Consider the following 15,637-nt stretch of genomic DNA (forward strand, 5'->3'; position numbering starts at 1 on the left):
GTGTGACTACAGACACTGTACTATTTGCAAACTGTTATTTTGTACTGGCACTTATTTTGAACATACTGGCACTTCTCCCCACTGTTCATCACAGATTGGAAGAGCAGCAGTAATGTGAGAGCTCTGCATACAAGCACAAATCAGCTGATAATAATGTAAGTGTTGCAGCATTACTGTTCATTCAACAAAATTCAATTGTATCAATGAGGATATTTTCCAATATAATATAGTGGAAGATATTCTCATTGATACCATTATCATCTGTATGGCGCCACAAAGCAACATAAAAATCACATGACTAACAATTAAACATAAAAGCAAAACATGTGAGTGCTAATACAAGAATAAATCATACAAGTACAAATACAGGTAAAACACATATGGTATATCATCATCATCATCATTTATTTATATAGCACCACTAATTCCGCAGCGCTGTACAGAGAACTCATTCACATCAGTCCCTGCCCCATTGGAGCTTAAAGTCTAAATTCCTTAATATAGACACACACACACACACACACACACACACACACAGACATACAGAGAGGGAGAGACTAGGGTCAATTTTTGATTGCAGCCAATTAACTTACCAGTATGTTTTTGGAGTGTGGGAGGAAACCGGAGCACCCGGAGGAAACCCACGCAAACACAGGCAGAACATACAAACTCCACACATATGGTATATGCACACATATATTCAAGTTAAATATAAAAACATAACAAAAACATAACAGGTACATTCAAGGAAGACAAAGAAGGTGCTGAAATGAGACATAGGATAGAGAAGCCTCATGAGAGTTACCGGCTAGATGGAGGGGTAAAGCTGAGGCAGTAGGAGAGAATAAGACACAAGTGGACGTGGAGGTGGTTTTTAGACTGGAAGAGACACATAGGTCAGAAGTGGAGCAGAGAGATCGAGCTGGGATTATCTCATGATGAGGACAGATATGTATTAAGGGGAAGCATTGGTGAGGAATTTGTCAGTGACGATGAGTATTTTGAATTGAATTCTGGAGGAAATAATGTGCCAGTGAAGGGATCTGCAGAATGGTGCAACAGGTGAGGAGCAGCGGGAGAGGATGATTAGCATCCCCACTGTGTTCAGGATGTATTGTATAGGGGAAAAGCGGGTGAGGGGAAGGCCAACTAGAAGGAAGTTGCAGTAATTGAGGTGAGAGATAATGAGAGATTGGACCAATGTTTTGGTTTTATCCTAAGGGACCATACTCTGCCAAAATCTAACACAGGGGGAGACAGCAAGACTGCAAAAGGGACGAGATGTGTGGAGCAAAACTGAGAGCAGAGTTGATGTTGATAAGGACTAAGGCATGAGAAACAGGGCAGAGCGTGAAGTTGTCAACCATGATGGAGAGGAGGGGAAGTGGTAGTGACAGGAAGTGGTAGTGACATGAGCAAGAGGAAAATTTACTTATTAAGTTTGAGGTAGCATAAGTAGCAGGGCCCTCTTAACAACATTATGGGCTCCCGGGCAAAGCAGTGCACCGGGGTCCCTATATATATATACATATATATATATATATATATATATATATAAACGTAAAAAAAAAAGTGATTTATATATATGGGCCCTGCAGCCCAGGGGGCCCGTCAGAGGCAGCGCAAAAAAAAATAATCCTGAAAAAAAAAAAGAATAAAATACTTACCTTGCGGTCAGCTGGCGATCCGGTTCCCTCCCTGGTCTCCTCCTCCGTGCTGCGCTCCGCAATGGATGTCGGGTGGGCGTGAAAAGTCACTCCCGACATGCACTGCGAGCTAAACATGGAGGAGGAGACCAGGGAGGGAACCGGATCGCCAGCTGACGGGAAGGTAAGTATTTTCCTCTTTTTTTTGTTCAGGATTTTTTTTTCCGCTGCCTCTGACGGGCCCCCTGGGCTGCAGGGCCCCCGGGTACCTGCCCATTGTGCCCAACGGGAGAGACGGCCCTGATAAGTAGAGAAACTGAAGGAGCCAGGAAAGATGTGTGTTGAAAAGGCCAAGTGAGCGAAGAGTGTTGAGGAGAAAAGGGTGATTAACAGATGTGAATGCAGAGAAGAGATCAAGGAATATGAGCAGGGAGAAGTGTCCCTTCGAGTTAGCTAAAAGTAGACATTGGCCACTTTAGTGTGGGCAGTTTCAGTAGAGTAAAGAGGGCAGATGTGAGAGAAAGTGCTTCAGGTGGTTTTACACAAGCCATTCGAGAAGTTTGGATGCAAAGGGGAGGAATGATATGTGGCATTTGTTGGAGAGAGTGGCTGGGTCATGACATGACATGTTTTCTTAACCAGCATACGCCTGCTTTCATGCAATCCTATTGTGAACTCATACAGAGATACAGAAATAAATAGTTACAGTGTAACTGTCATGCAAATGGCCCCAAAGCAGTCTCTTTGCTATTCTACCACAAGCAATGAGATCACAGGCATAACAACATCTCCCAATGAATGAGCAAATCTAAATCTTCTTTACTTAGCTTGTAGGTTGCACAAAGTGTTTGGCAGGCCTGTGTGTCATCTATGTAAGTATGGTGTATTTTCAATGTCTTTTTCCAATACCATTGGTTTTTTTTTGTTACTTTGTTAAATCTTGCTGCTGGAATTGCAGGAACATTCTCATCATGCTGCTACAGGTTATGTTACTGATGGTACATTGAATTTCTGCTGAAACCTTATGAAATACACCTGGAAGTGTGTGTAAACTCAATGGGTAGTTTGTACTCCCAGATACTGGAGTGGTACAGTTTTGTCATTGGAAATTTCTCCTTCCTTATGCCCATTTACCGTAGGTTGCAGCATTTCTCATAGACCACCATGGGGACTGCGATCTAACCCAATTTATTAAGTGGACAACTGCTGTAATGCCAGTGGCGTTAGTGTGTGGCTGTCCCTGGAGTAGCCTCCTTGGAAAGTGCCCGCTGCAGGGTGCAGAAAGGCTACATGGGAGTGCGGCTGGAATGGGAAGTAGAGGCTTCAAGGCAGAGGAGTGTCTGGATAAGAGGATGGTTGCAGCTAACTAAAGTCCCTGGATATTGGGATGGAGGTCTTGGAAAACTGATGTGATTGCCGACATGCCTGCAATCATTTGAGCTGTGAAGCTACTGCTCCCAGCATCAGTTGGTATGTAACTTGCTGGTTTGAAAACATGCTGTTAACCACTAAGTATTTTGCAGAAGTGTGAGGAGATTGAGAGGTAACATTACACTCTGCTTAAGCCATGTGCAGGAGTAGACTGGTCTTTTATACGTGTCCATTCTTGCAACCGTTATGATTACTGTGCTGGAGATATAGGAGTTGAATAAAGTTTATACTTCCTGTCTATGAACTGAGATGGCCTGGTGTCCAGCATTATTTGCATTTGTGCATTCAGGCTCCCTGATATCATTTGCCCATAACCACCAGCCAGCTGGGACAAAGAGTACTGCATGTGTTTGCAGATAAGGCCACAAGGGGGGGCCTTCACAATACTTAACTTTTCTCCATCAGCCTTTAAAAACTAATGCAATCTGTACATTAACTTAAGTTCATAAATCCAAGTTGTTTCATTTTTTTTATTAACATGTATTTTAGGCATAAAAGTCCTTTAATGAGTAACATGGCAACACAGAGTGTTAGATTGAACTATTATTGGTATAATAAGTATTTCTTTATGTACTGCAGGTTGGACATACTACTCTAAATTTTAACATTGAACTTGTGGTTTCGGTATTCATGAATTTAATGCATAATGTTGCAAAGCATAGACATGTGTATATAGTAACTGTCATTCATCGTTTTCCTTTTTTGTACCTCCCCCTCCTTTGTCTTGACATATTGTGATAACACTAATTATAACATTACTGTTTGCAACTACAGTAACAACCTGCCATTGCTTACTAATTGCCCATGTGGCACAGCTGTCTTGGTAATCATCTGTCTCATACCATCTGTAGGAGTTTGCACATAAATATTATACTAGCTGAAACATAATTCTATCAAATATACAAGAAAACGAATACACATTATTACTATGAGTTCAAAATAAGTGTAATCCATAGAGAAAAAATAAACTGCTTTAAGCCATTGCAACTTACTAATCAAGACTGCAGTTTATAGAAAGACTAGTTTAATTTGTGGGCAGGGTCTACCATGCATTTAACTTGAAACAGTTAATTTATGCTATTATCTAAATCAGTCTACCCATACTACCGTTACTAATAGTTTCTGCCTGATATTTGTAGGTCTTCCCCTGCTCTCTGTGTATTAATGTGAAATTATGTTTATATGTAAAGATTTCCTCAAAGAGACATAATAAGTGTCACCCACTTTTTGGTGGTAAAAAAGTTCTATAGAAGTCTTTTTTTAAAAATTCAAATTGGTGATATTAAAGTCCTGTTTCTACACTAACCTGGAATCACATGGCCCTAGTATCCACTGCACACCAGTGTAGTTACAGTTTTAAGTAGTATGGAGTGTTGTCTATATTACTTTAAAAAAAATTACAGTTACAAGCATAGACCTTTCAATATTGAAAATATGTAATAAATATGTAATATTTATACACACATTTAATAATGCTAACATTTGAGTATGATTTTACAGTAGTTGGTTTCTGGGCTTTAAGAATACTTAAACCATTCTGTAGCTGAGAGACCCCATGAAGGTATGCAGCCTATGATGACCCCTTTTCACCTTTGATAAGTTCTTCTGGTTCTAAATCAGGCAGAGACTGTGAGGATGCCCAACCTAAATGTCATACCTGCTGCAGGTACTGGTATCTACTCTTCCACTTTGGGATCACCTAGCATAGGGCTTTCAAAGGATCTTCTTTAAGGGCAAATCATCCTCAAATTGTTTAATAATTTACATTGGCACATGCCTTACAGCTTTGGCATCATACCACATTAGACCTATACTGCTCATCTATCACCCTCAAATTGTTTATTAATTTACATTGACACATGCCATACAGCTTTGGCATCACACCGCATTGGGACTATACTGCTCACCTACAGATTCAGCATTGTGGGTCTCTGTTATTTCCTAACTTGGAAGTCTCAGTGACAGCAAATATATTCTCTCTACAAAGGTCCATCACTTGTAAGCAAAGCAGTGGACACACACAACATAGCCTATTTGCTGTAAGCTCACTAGTCAGGTGGATGTGATAGCTCCAAAGTTGTCCCACATCTGTAATATTCAGTGATCAGCAATTGTTGCACCTAATACAGAAGATGCCTAGAAGAGAGATGTAATTCCTGTTAGCAGAGGATTTATGGAACTATGCTACTAACAATGTAACCATTGGTGAGTGGTGCAGTTTGAATACAGGAGCTCATCACACATGCAGCTTAACAATGAGGTTGATTTATTATACAGAGAAGGACAACAGAGCATTTCACACATGCGCAGAAAGTTTCATATTTCAGCAGTTACGCAGTGATAGATTTCATAGGAATGTGGTCTACACACACAGAGATAACAGAGCACATAGAATCCTAATAATTCCAAGATGATTAGTTGAGGAGGCAAGCAACAGTCATTTCTTAACTAGCCTCTACAAAAAAGTTATTGTTTGTAAGGACTCTGTGGTATGCTCTCATCCTGAAATTATTTCACGAGAAAAATGCAAGCATGTTCTAGATGGCACAGTGTCCTTCTCTTGAAAAAAAGATAAAGCAATTTCTCTCTCACCTCCTGACTGCACAGGACCATCCCAACCTGGAGGAAAGCACTGAAAACCCAGACTCCCATGAGACTCAACAGCTCATAGACTTCATGCATAAGGTAAAGGCCACCTTCCAGATGCAACTTAAAGCTTTGGTGAATGAACAAAGTGAATAGAGTGTCAATTGATACTCATATCAATGTGCTGGACAGATGAATCAGCAAATTCCAGGACAAACTTGACCAATAATTGCATAGTCTAAGAGTAGATGCTCCTGAATGATGTTGAGGATCTCAAACATTGCTCTAGACACAACAATCTCAATTAAAAATGTTCCAGAGTCAATAGAACCTCCTGCCTTGCTCCACTATCTTGGACCTTGCTCAGTGTGCTCTACAACCAAAACCTACATCAGATCAGCCGATTCGAGTTGTAGTTCTGTGGCTCCATTATTATTGCACAAAGGCATAAATCCTATCAGCCTCAAGAAATGTCCCAGTGATGCCATACATGGAGGCAAACCTGTTAACTTTCCAGGACTTGGTCACAAATACAATCAGAAAGTGGAGGGAGTTGATCATTGTGACTAAAGCTCTAGGCAATCTCAAGATTTGATATATGTGTGGGTTTACCTTTCATCTTGCTTTTATGCATGAAGGGAGAGTACATATTGTCAAGAGCCCAGATCAAGTAATGGACCTAATTAGAAAAATGGGCATTGTGTGTAAGGAGATGGCCGCCTCTCCTCTAACATCAGCACCTGTTTCTCTTTTGTTTCTCACTTTTTAATTCTTGTTCAAAAGCACAGTTTAGCAGACATAGGCTTGGATGACCTAAGCTCCAAACAGCTGGTTTGGGAATGTATTGGTCTAAGTTTTGTCAGGAGCCCTATGAAACTATGCAAATGTAATCATTTGTTGCAGGTTGCTGATGGCTTCATGTTATCTCCTTGGCAGATATGTTATTATGTTAGCCTGCTAACTGAATATAGTTAGTAACTATTTCATTTAAATACTATTTATTAGTTGGTACATATTGGAATTTATAATGTTGCTAATTTATATGTTTAAATGAGTTACATAGCTGTTGCATCAGCATATTTCCACATATCCCACTTGTTTACATCATGCCTTTGTGAACCATCACACCCCCCTCCCAGACTTCTGAACCCAGCTACCAGTATAGGAACTCACCACCAAACTTGGAGAGCAAACTTTTCTTTGGTGTTCCTTCTCTGATGTTGTTTCCCATATTCATCCTTACCTTGGTCCCAGCAGAGTTCTTCCTGTCTATCCCCTAGGTATGGCACACTTTGAAATCTTTTGGGTGCTTAGTGTCCTTGCCTTCTGCACTCTTTGGTGTCATTTTTCCTTGGTCTCATCCCTCCTTACAAGTATCAGCATCTTTTCCCCATTTCACACCCAGTTCCATGGTCAGTCATCTTTAGCTTAACTGATTGAGCAAGCAATTTGTCTTCAAAGAGCATGTACAGGTAGAAGAAGGTTTTGTATCTAAATGTGAAGTGTTTAAATTCACTGAATAAATGAATAATAATCATACAATTTCTCAAAATCAAAAATGTAGGCATAGTTTTGCTACAGAAACCCACTTCAGACACCTAGCTCACTCTTAGTAGTCATTCCCACAAACCTTCTACTCTAGGTCTGACTGCTATCTTTGTTCACAACAAGGCCCCCATCAAAGTAGGAAATATTATAGTGACACAGTACAACCACCTTTCTCTCAGTGGAGTGACAGTTTATTTTATTCAACAAATTCTTTCAGCAGCTGGAAAATGTAGCACAGATCATACTGTAATTGGTGTGGATTTCAACACTGACGTCAATTCTAAATTGCTAAAGTCAGTCCTTCCAAAAGACTTTCGGGACTGATTAAAAAATATGAGTTAAATGACACATTGTGAGTTTTTCCCCTGCGATAGTAAACTTGAACTAATTTCTTTCTTCCACATAACATGCAGTTGTGCATCTATTTAATCCTGGTCAATGGTTCTAACATGCCACTTCGGGACATCCAGGTCTCCACTGAGTCCTAGTTTTTTTTAATGGACATGACTTTTTTTTAGGCACAAACTGCTAGAGATACCGTTTTATTGACATGACTTTTCTTTAAGGTGTAAGCTACTAGATCGAGGGATTACATTTTATTTTAGGGACAAGCATGCATTACAGATAAAGAACCTGGATGTTGGTGAGTAATACAGGGGTTGGTGTTTTATATTTATTTAAAAAATATATATTTTTACAGTGAGGTGTGTAGTTTACTTACATTTTGTCTTGGTGCACTATAAGTCACAGTGGGGACTGGGTGCCAGGGCATGTTGGCACTTGTGGTTCCCCAGGTGCCTGCATACCCTGTCAGCCATGAGTGTGATGGTGCTTGCAGTATTACAAGCACCAGCATGCACAAACATTTAATGGCAGTCTGGGCTTGCTGGGACCTGTAGTGCACCAAGGCAAAATGGTGTCTTTACTTTTAAATATATTTTTATTACACCACATCCACTGCCCATGGGTGCAGAAAGAGCCTTAGTGCTTATAGCCTGGGCCTGGGTACTTCTAGAGACTACAGCCTGGGGTCGGGGCTAGGAGTACCCAGCCCCAGGCTATAAGCACTGGGGCTGGGGCTGGAGCTGGGGCTAGGAGTACCCACCCCCAGTGCTTATAGCCTGGGGGTCGGTACTCCTAGAGACTACAGTCCCTGCTGGTTAACATTATGACAGGGGGAGCCCATATGCTGGGTTCCCCTGCTATAGTGCCATCATTGTGTATTATTGTACTGTAAGGTGCTAGCAGGTCATTGTGTTTGGTCTGGGGGTGGGTTGGTGTTATTTTTTTTTACAAAATATTAACTGTTTCATGCTGTATTGCCGGCGGGGCCGGCGGCTGTAATGCCCTGTAATAACCTTTGAATGTCGACTTTGTGACATTAATACTGTCAGTATTTTGGTGTCAACATTACATTACATAACTGTCGACATATTCACCATCGGCAGATCGTACCCAACCCATCTCTAGAAAATAGATGCAGGTTCTTTACGTAGATGTTCTTATAAGAACATGTCTCCAATCTCTCCTAAATTGTGCATCCCCAAATTCACTGTTATCTTAATATGCAAAGCTTACCCATATAAACAAGTGCAATAGCAGAAAAATGGCTCATGATATCGTAAACCAGCCCTTTGCGGCGGCACAGTCTTGTAGCTTAGTAAATCACCCCTAATGTCTGCATACAATATTTTTATTGGCTTTTCTCAACTGTTATATCCAGGATGATTTCTGCTCTCAATTTGCTACTAAATTAGATTTATCAAAAGCAGTAACAAATGAATGCCATAAATTACTCACATTTTGGTTTGTTTGTAATTTTGAAGCTTAATACTTTCATACATTTATGAGTTTTAAACATGTACTTTTCTTCAGATTGATATATCTCGGTTAGTCAATCATGAAAAAGTTAAGCTTTATGACTTGCAATTTTAAAAGCACTTATGGACTTAAGGTGGTGCACTGTCTGAATTATTTCAATATGAGACAAGAGATCAAGGAGGCTGCCCTGTGTGCATTCTTCACAGAGCCAGCAGGACGCAATATGAAAAAGAGGACTTGAAAGACTGCACGTAACTGTGATATTTATTGCTGATATACAGTTCAGCAATTCACCAGCTCATGATTCAAACTCCCCAATGGGTTAGGGTTTTGTATAATTCTATCAGTCTGTCTGACTGTCTATCCATCCATCTATGAGGAATAACCCTGAACTAAATTAAAGGTATGTAATTCCCTTCTCTAAACCAGGTAATTGGGATAATTTTGTACACTAAACTGTGTTATTAGGCACTCAGCTATAATGCCATTGGACACTGACACCTAGGGGTATATTTACTATGTGATGGTTCCGTAAAATTGTCGATTCCCTGCGCTTTTAGGTCATTTTTTAAAATGGCAAATTTATTAAAGACAAAGCCCATCAGGTTTGGTCTTTAGTAAAATTGCTGTTTCAAGTGAAATGACTTCAAAGTTCAGGAAATCTGTGGTTCCACAGAACCGCTGCATAGTAAATATACCCCCTAGTTTCTATCACACATCTGAATTCACCACACAACACATCCAGAACAGTTTGTGAAATAGCAGTGTTGAAAAAAATCTAAAAAGACTGTTTAAAGTCTATATATAGAGAGAGAGAGCTGTGCTATAATTATCCATTATTACATTATAATTATGTGTGCAAGCAACATTTCAGTACAGTATGATATAAAAAGCCCAATACAATATAATCAGAAGTGTGTGAACAGGGCAGCCACATATTCAGACATAGAGGCTCCTGCACAATTCATGAATTACATCTGTAGTAATTAATGTTGATTACAGGTATCTGTCCAGGCACAATTTCAGAACAGCTAGCAATCATATATATACATAGTGATCCAGTAGTGATGAAACCCAGACAATTTATGTGTTAGTAGATATTTCTCCTTTTATCTTAATTGCTTATTCTTCCGACAACCCACTTTCTTGAGAATGATTTTGTTAATTATAAGAGAGACTGGAAAGACTGTGTGCCTTTCATCTAGCCTGCAGGACACAAGGCATATACTAAAGGCAATTAGGATTGTCAGCATTCATGCCTCTGACAATGCTTATGTACAGCTGATTCAGCAAATCATTCTGAGCCTATCTAAAGAAACAGATAAGCTGTGTAGACTAAACATTTGTTTACTGACAACAAAACCTACAAGCAGAATATCTCATAAGGCAGAACTCAGAAAAAAATAAATTGGTGCTCTTTTAATAAACAGGTCGTCACCGCTTTTTGGCACAGAAATGTTCATTGCAAATAACTTTGACAGCTGTCAGAGAGGGTAGATGTAATGGCATGATTCATTAACCTGCCTGTAGGAAGAGCAGATAGCTTTGTAAGAAAAGGTAATTATGAAACATTTCTCCGAAATACACATTTCCAGCTACCTATATATCTCTCTATCTATCTGTAGTGCTAGCAGATTCGCACATGTACATTGGTACCATGACCTCCGGCTAGTGTCCCGGCAAGCCTGGAGACCAGTGAAAATAGAAAAAGAAGAGAACAGCCTGTATGAGCAGAGAAGATGGGAAGGCATGCTGGGAAGAAAAAAATGGTTGGGTGAAAGAAGAGGAGAAGGAGCATGGAGGATAGGATAGGAAACGGTGTCGTGAGAGACCAGCGGTGTATAGGCAGAGGACAACGCCATAACAGGAGGCACTATAAGCTGGGTTGCTGTGAGAGGTCTGAACAGAGGAGCAAAGAAAGAGAGATAAAGTTTGATAAGTATAAAGGTTTCTTATATTGTCCAAGTGATTTGACTAAACCATATTTGTTAGTTAGATAGGGCTGTGGTGGGGAGCCCTGAAGGATGTTAACTTATACCCTTTTGCAGCACGGATAGGGATAGTTAGTTAGGGTGATTGGACTGAATCAAATGAAAGGTAAAGATGCAAAAGTGTTCTGTTATTCATGCAATATATACAATGGAGATAATTTATTTGGCATGGAGCCTATTAAATGAATATAAAGAAAGCCAGTGAAGAAATGGAGCAACGGGAAAGCTGTCATTATTGTGGATGTTACCAAAGCCCATAAAATTCACCTGGGTACAAATGAGATTCTGGTTTAACTGGGAATTACTATTAAAGTGATTAGAGCGAATTCTAAGGGTGGAAGATAAGTGGATTGGGATATGGTCTAGGTCTTCAGGCTGTAAACTACTTTATATTGAAGCTGAAAGAAGAAGGGGCCTGTATTTAAACTACCTTATAATAAAGCTGAATATCTATAAAGATATATGTATTTGTTTCTTCAGGACTACATTTTTTATTTTATTTTAAGTGTATGCAGAGTGATTCAGACAGATATCTGAGTAGAGTTTTACATCAATATTTTAGTCTAGCAATAGAGGTAACTCTACTTTATAATAGGCCAAATAGATCTGTTTCAGGTGTTATATATATATAACATTTTGTAGTGTGTTTTTTGTGAAGATGATGCGAATGCATTGTTTACACTGTAATAGTCTAATTTTATACAAGATTCAAAAAATCTTTTTCTAAGCTTTGGTTTTAGCAATAAATATGCTGGTGTGGCTTCTAAATTCAATTCAGTATGATTATATTTTTTGTGTGTGTCTGTGGTCCAGAAACGGATGGCAAAGGGTTCCTTAGTCTCCCTCTGGTGTTGCTTAATCTAGAACACTAGTCAATGAAAACCCTGCTGTGATTTGACTAAGGTGGAGGCACTGCGCTACTATTAAAGACGGAACGTTCAGAAAACCCATAGACAAGCTGTACGAATTGATAAACCTACATACATGCCCTTACACTACAAAGGGGTGTTACATATCTGCTATCTATCTATCTATCTATCTATCTATCTATCTATCTATCTATCTATCTATCTATCTATCTATCGTCATGATGTCATCATTTATATTTGAAGAGTACTGGTCTCACCAGGGCCGGTGCAAGCATGTCGGGCATCACCCGGCAAAAAATAAAAAAAATTATACATTTTTTGTTCATTCAATAATGCTTTTTCTTTTAATACAATTATATAATATACTTTAATAAAGAGAGTAATACAAATAAATACTTTAAACAGCAAACATAATTTGCTATATGAATATTATAAATTAAGTATATGTATTCTTTGTCAAGGTTGGACTGTACTGCTGGGGAGCCGGGGTATTCCCTGGTGGGCCCCGACTTTAAAAAAAAAAAAGAAACTAACACAACCATCCTCCCTCCTCTCTCCAACGCTCCTCACTGAATGCCGGGTGTGATGTCATCACGTCACGCCCAGCATTCAGTGAGAAGCGGTGGAGAGAGGAGCCAGCAAGAAGACAGAAGACAAGAAGAGAAGAAGAGAAGAAGAGAAGAAAAGATATGAAAGAAGTCAATAGAAAGGTAAGTAAAGGAACAGAGGCAAGGAGAGGAAAGCAGAAAGGCACTGAGTGATGAATAAGATGGGGGGGCAGAAAGGCACCAAGTGATGAAAAAGGGGGGGAAAGCAGAAAGGCACAGAGTGGTGAAGAAGAGTTGGAAGCAAAAAGGCACAGAGTGATGAAGAAGTGGGGGAAGCAGAATGGCACATAGTGATGAAAAGGGGGGAAGCAGAAAGGAACAGAGTGATGAATAAGGGGGATCAAAGCATAATGGCACAGAATGATGAAGAAGGGGGGCAGCAGAAAGGTACAAAGTGATGAAGAAGTGGGGGGAGCAGAAAGGCACAGAGTGATGAAGAAGGGGGGACAGCAGAAAGTCACAGAGTGATGAATAGGGGGAATCAAAGCAGAAAGGCACAGAGTGATGAAGAAGAAGGGGAAGCAGAATGGCACATAGTGATGAAAAGGGGGGAAGCAGAAAGGCACAGAGTGATGAATAAGAGGGATCAAAGCAGAATGTCACAGAATGATGAAGAAGGGGGGAAGCAGAAAGGCACAGAGTGATGAAGAAGTGGGGGGAGCAGAATGGCACACAGTGTTGAAGAAGGGGGAGTACAGCAGAAAGTCACAGAGTGATGAATAGGGGGAATCAAAGCAGAAAGGCACACAATGATGACGAAGCGGGGGAAGCAGAAAGGCACAGAGTGATAAAGAAGGGGGAAGCAGAATGGCACAGAGTGATGAAGAAGTTTGGGGAGCAGAAAGGCACAGAGTGATAAAGAACGGGGAGGAAAGCAAAAAGGCACATAGTGATGAAGGGGGGAGCAGAAAGGAACAGACTGATGAAGAAGGGGGTAAGCAGAATGGCACAGAGTGCTGAAGAAGGGGGAGGAAAGCAGAAAGGCACAGAGTGATGAATAAGGGGGATCAAAGCAGAAAGGCACACTATGATGATGAAGGGGGGAGCAGAAAGGCACAGAGTGATGAAGAAGGGGGGAAGCAGAATGGCACAGAGTGGTGAAGAAGTGGGGGGAGCAGAAAGGCACAGAGTGATGAAGAAGGGGGAGGAAAGCAGAAAGCTACATAGTGATGAAGAAGGGAGGAAGCAGAATGGCACAGAGTGATGAAGAAGGGGGAGAAGCAGAAAGGCACACAGTGATAAAGAAGGGGGGAGAGCAGAATGGCATAGAGTGACGAAGAAGGGGGGAGCAGAAAGGCACAGAATGATGAAGAAGGGGGAATCAGAATGGCACAGAGTGATGAAGGGGGGGTGCAAGTTGGCACAGAGTGATGAAGAAAGGGGGAGCAGAAAGGCACAGAGTGATGAAGGGGGGGAAGCAAAATGCACAGTGATGAAATAAGGGGGGGGCAGAAAGGCACAGAGTGATAGAGAAGTGGGGGGAGCAGAAAGGCACAGAGTGATGAAGTAGGGGGGAAGCAGAAAGACACAGAGTGATAGAGAAGTGGGGGGAGCAGAAAGGCACAGAGTGATGAAGAAGGGGGAGGAAAGCAGAAAGGCACAGAGTGATGAATAAGGGGGATCAAAACAGAATGGCACAGAATGATGAAGAAGGAAGGGGAAGCAGAAAGGTGCAGAGTGATGAGGAAGGGGGGAGCAGAAAGACACAGATGGATGAAGAAGGTGGAGGAAAGCAGATAAGCACAGAGTGATGAAGAAGGGGGGCAACAGAATCTCACAGAGTGATGAAGAAGTGGGGGGAGCAGAAAGGCTTGGTACTTTTGTGCACCCTCGGAACTGAAAACAAGGCAAATCGTCATTGTTTCATCGTTAAATCTAGCAATTTTTGGATTCTATAAGTACCGTCCTTCACCGAGATCTTGCGCCATTTCACAGATAGACACAGAAGGGGTAGCAGCGTTCTTGGCAATCTCCAGTGCAGTTAGCCAGCGTCAAAGCTAAATAAAAAAGAGGAGGGAAGGCAAGGTTCTTCTTATCAGTTTCCAGTGCCATTGGTCATACAGAAACAGGAGGGGTGGTAGTATTCTTATAAGTCTCCAGTGACATTGCTCTGTGCCATTGCTCATACAGAAACAGGAGGGCTGATAGTGTTCTTATAAGTCTCCAAGATCAGGAGTACCAAGCAGTTGCTGGCACCAGTCATGATGATACTAATCCCTCTACGTCATCTGCTAAAAAATATGTTCGGTTTTAAGTCAGGGAAACAAAAAAAAGAAGCTTTCACCTTGGTAAAAAAAAAAAAAACACCTCTCTAATAAAGGTGAAAGTTTACTGTGGAAAAACATAAAATTGCCAACATGCCATTCTATCCAAAATATTAACAAGCATACCAGCATAATCTAGCTCTCTTCTTTCAGCTAGATCCCAGAGCCTGAAATCTACACTGTCATAATTCTCACCCTTATCCTTACCCTTATCAGTGTGTACATCATCCTCACACAATACCAATTCATCCCCTCCTGAGCTCGTGCTCAGCAAGCTGACAGCTCATGTGGTACATGATACAACAATGTCTCCTCCTTCAATTTCTCTGGCAACTGCTGCTAGGAAAAAAACTTAACTTTCCCAAGACACCCAGTGGTAAAGCAGATGAGTCAGCACAACAATTTGAAATTTGGCCTGGTCTAAAAGAATTGCCCAAAAATCGTGACAGCTCTGCCATAAAATGAACCACAAATTCCACAAGAAACACCTTTACCTACAATTACACCAAAGTTCAGATACTTCCGTAATGTTAGATTCCAGCGGGGATGGATTAATAATGTGTGAGGATTATGTACACACTGATGAGGGTGAGGGTGAGGATGAGGCTGAAGATGATGACAACAATATCTTGCCACTGTAGATTTCATTGACAGCACTGTTTGCTTAGTTGCCTTAAGCCATTTGTTAGCTTGTTTTGTGGGGGTCGAAACAAACCAAGCACTTGAGCCACAAATGTGGCACTCATTGTCGCTGAAGTGCTTGGTTTGATAAACTATATCTGCTACCCCTCCTTTTTCGGTGTGAGTATGTTTAACTTATTTCACATATGAGTGGATGGGAGGTCCCAAGGACAATTCTATCTTGCACCACTT

The 15,637-nt window shown here is 40.8% G+C and overlaps 1 long non-coding RNA gene across 1 annotated transcript in view; it reads right to left on the bottom strand.

The window, feature by feature from the left end:
- Positions 1-14,406: 14,406 nt before the first annotated feature.
- LOC142142703 (uncharacterized) overlaps positions 14,407-15,637 on the bottom strand; it is a 48,752-nt gene continuing 47,521 nt past the window's right edge. The window contains exon 4 of the long non-coding RNA XR_012689291.1: positions 14,407-14,497. This is a non-coding gene — a long non-coding RNA (uncharacterized LOC142142703). The remainder of the gene's footprint in view (positions 14,498-15,637) is intronic.

This window comes from Mixophyes fleayi, chromosome 3 (assembly GCF_038048845.1).
Source record: "Mixophyes fleayi isolate aMixFle1 chromosome 3, aMixFle1.hap1, whole genome shotgun sequence".
Lineage (NCBI taxonomy): Eukaryota > Metazoa > Chordata > Amphibia > Anura > Limnodynastidae > Mixophyes > Mixophyes fleayi.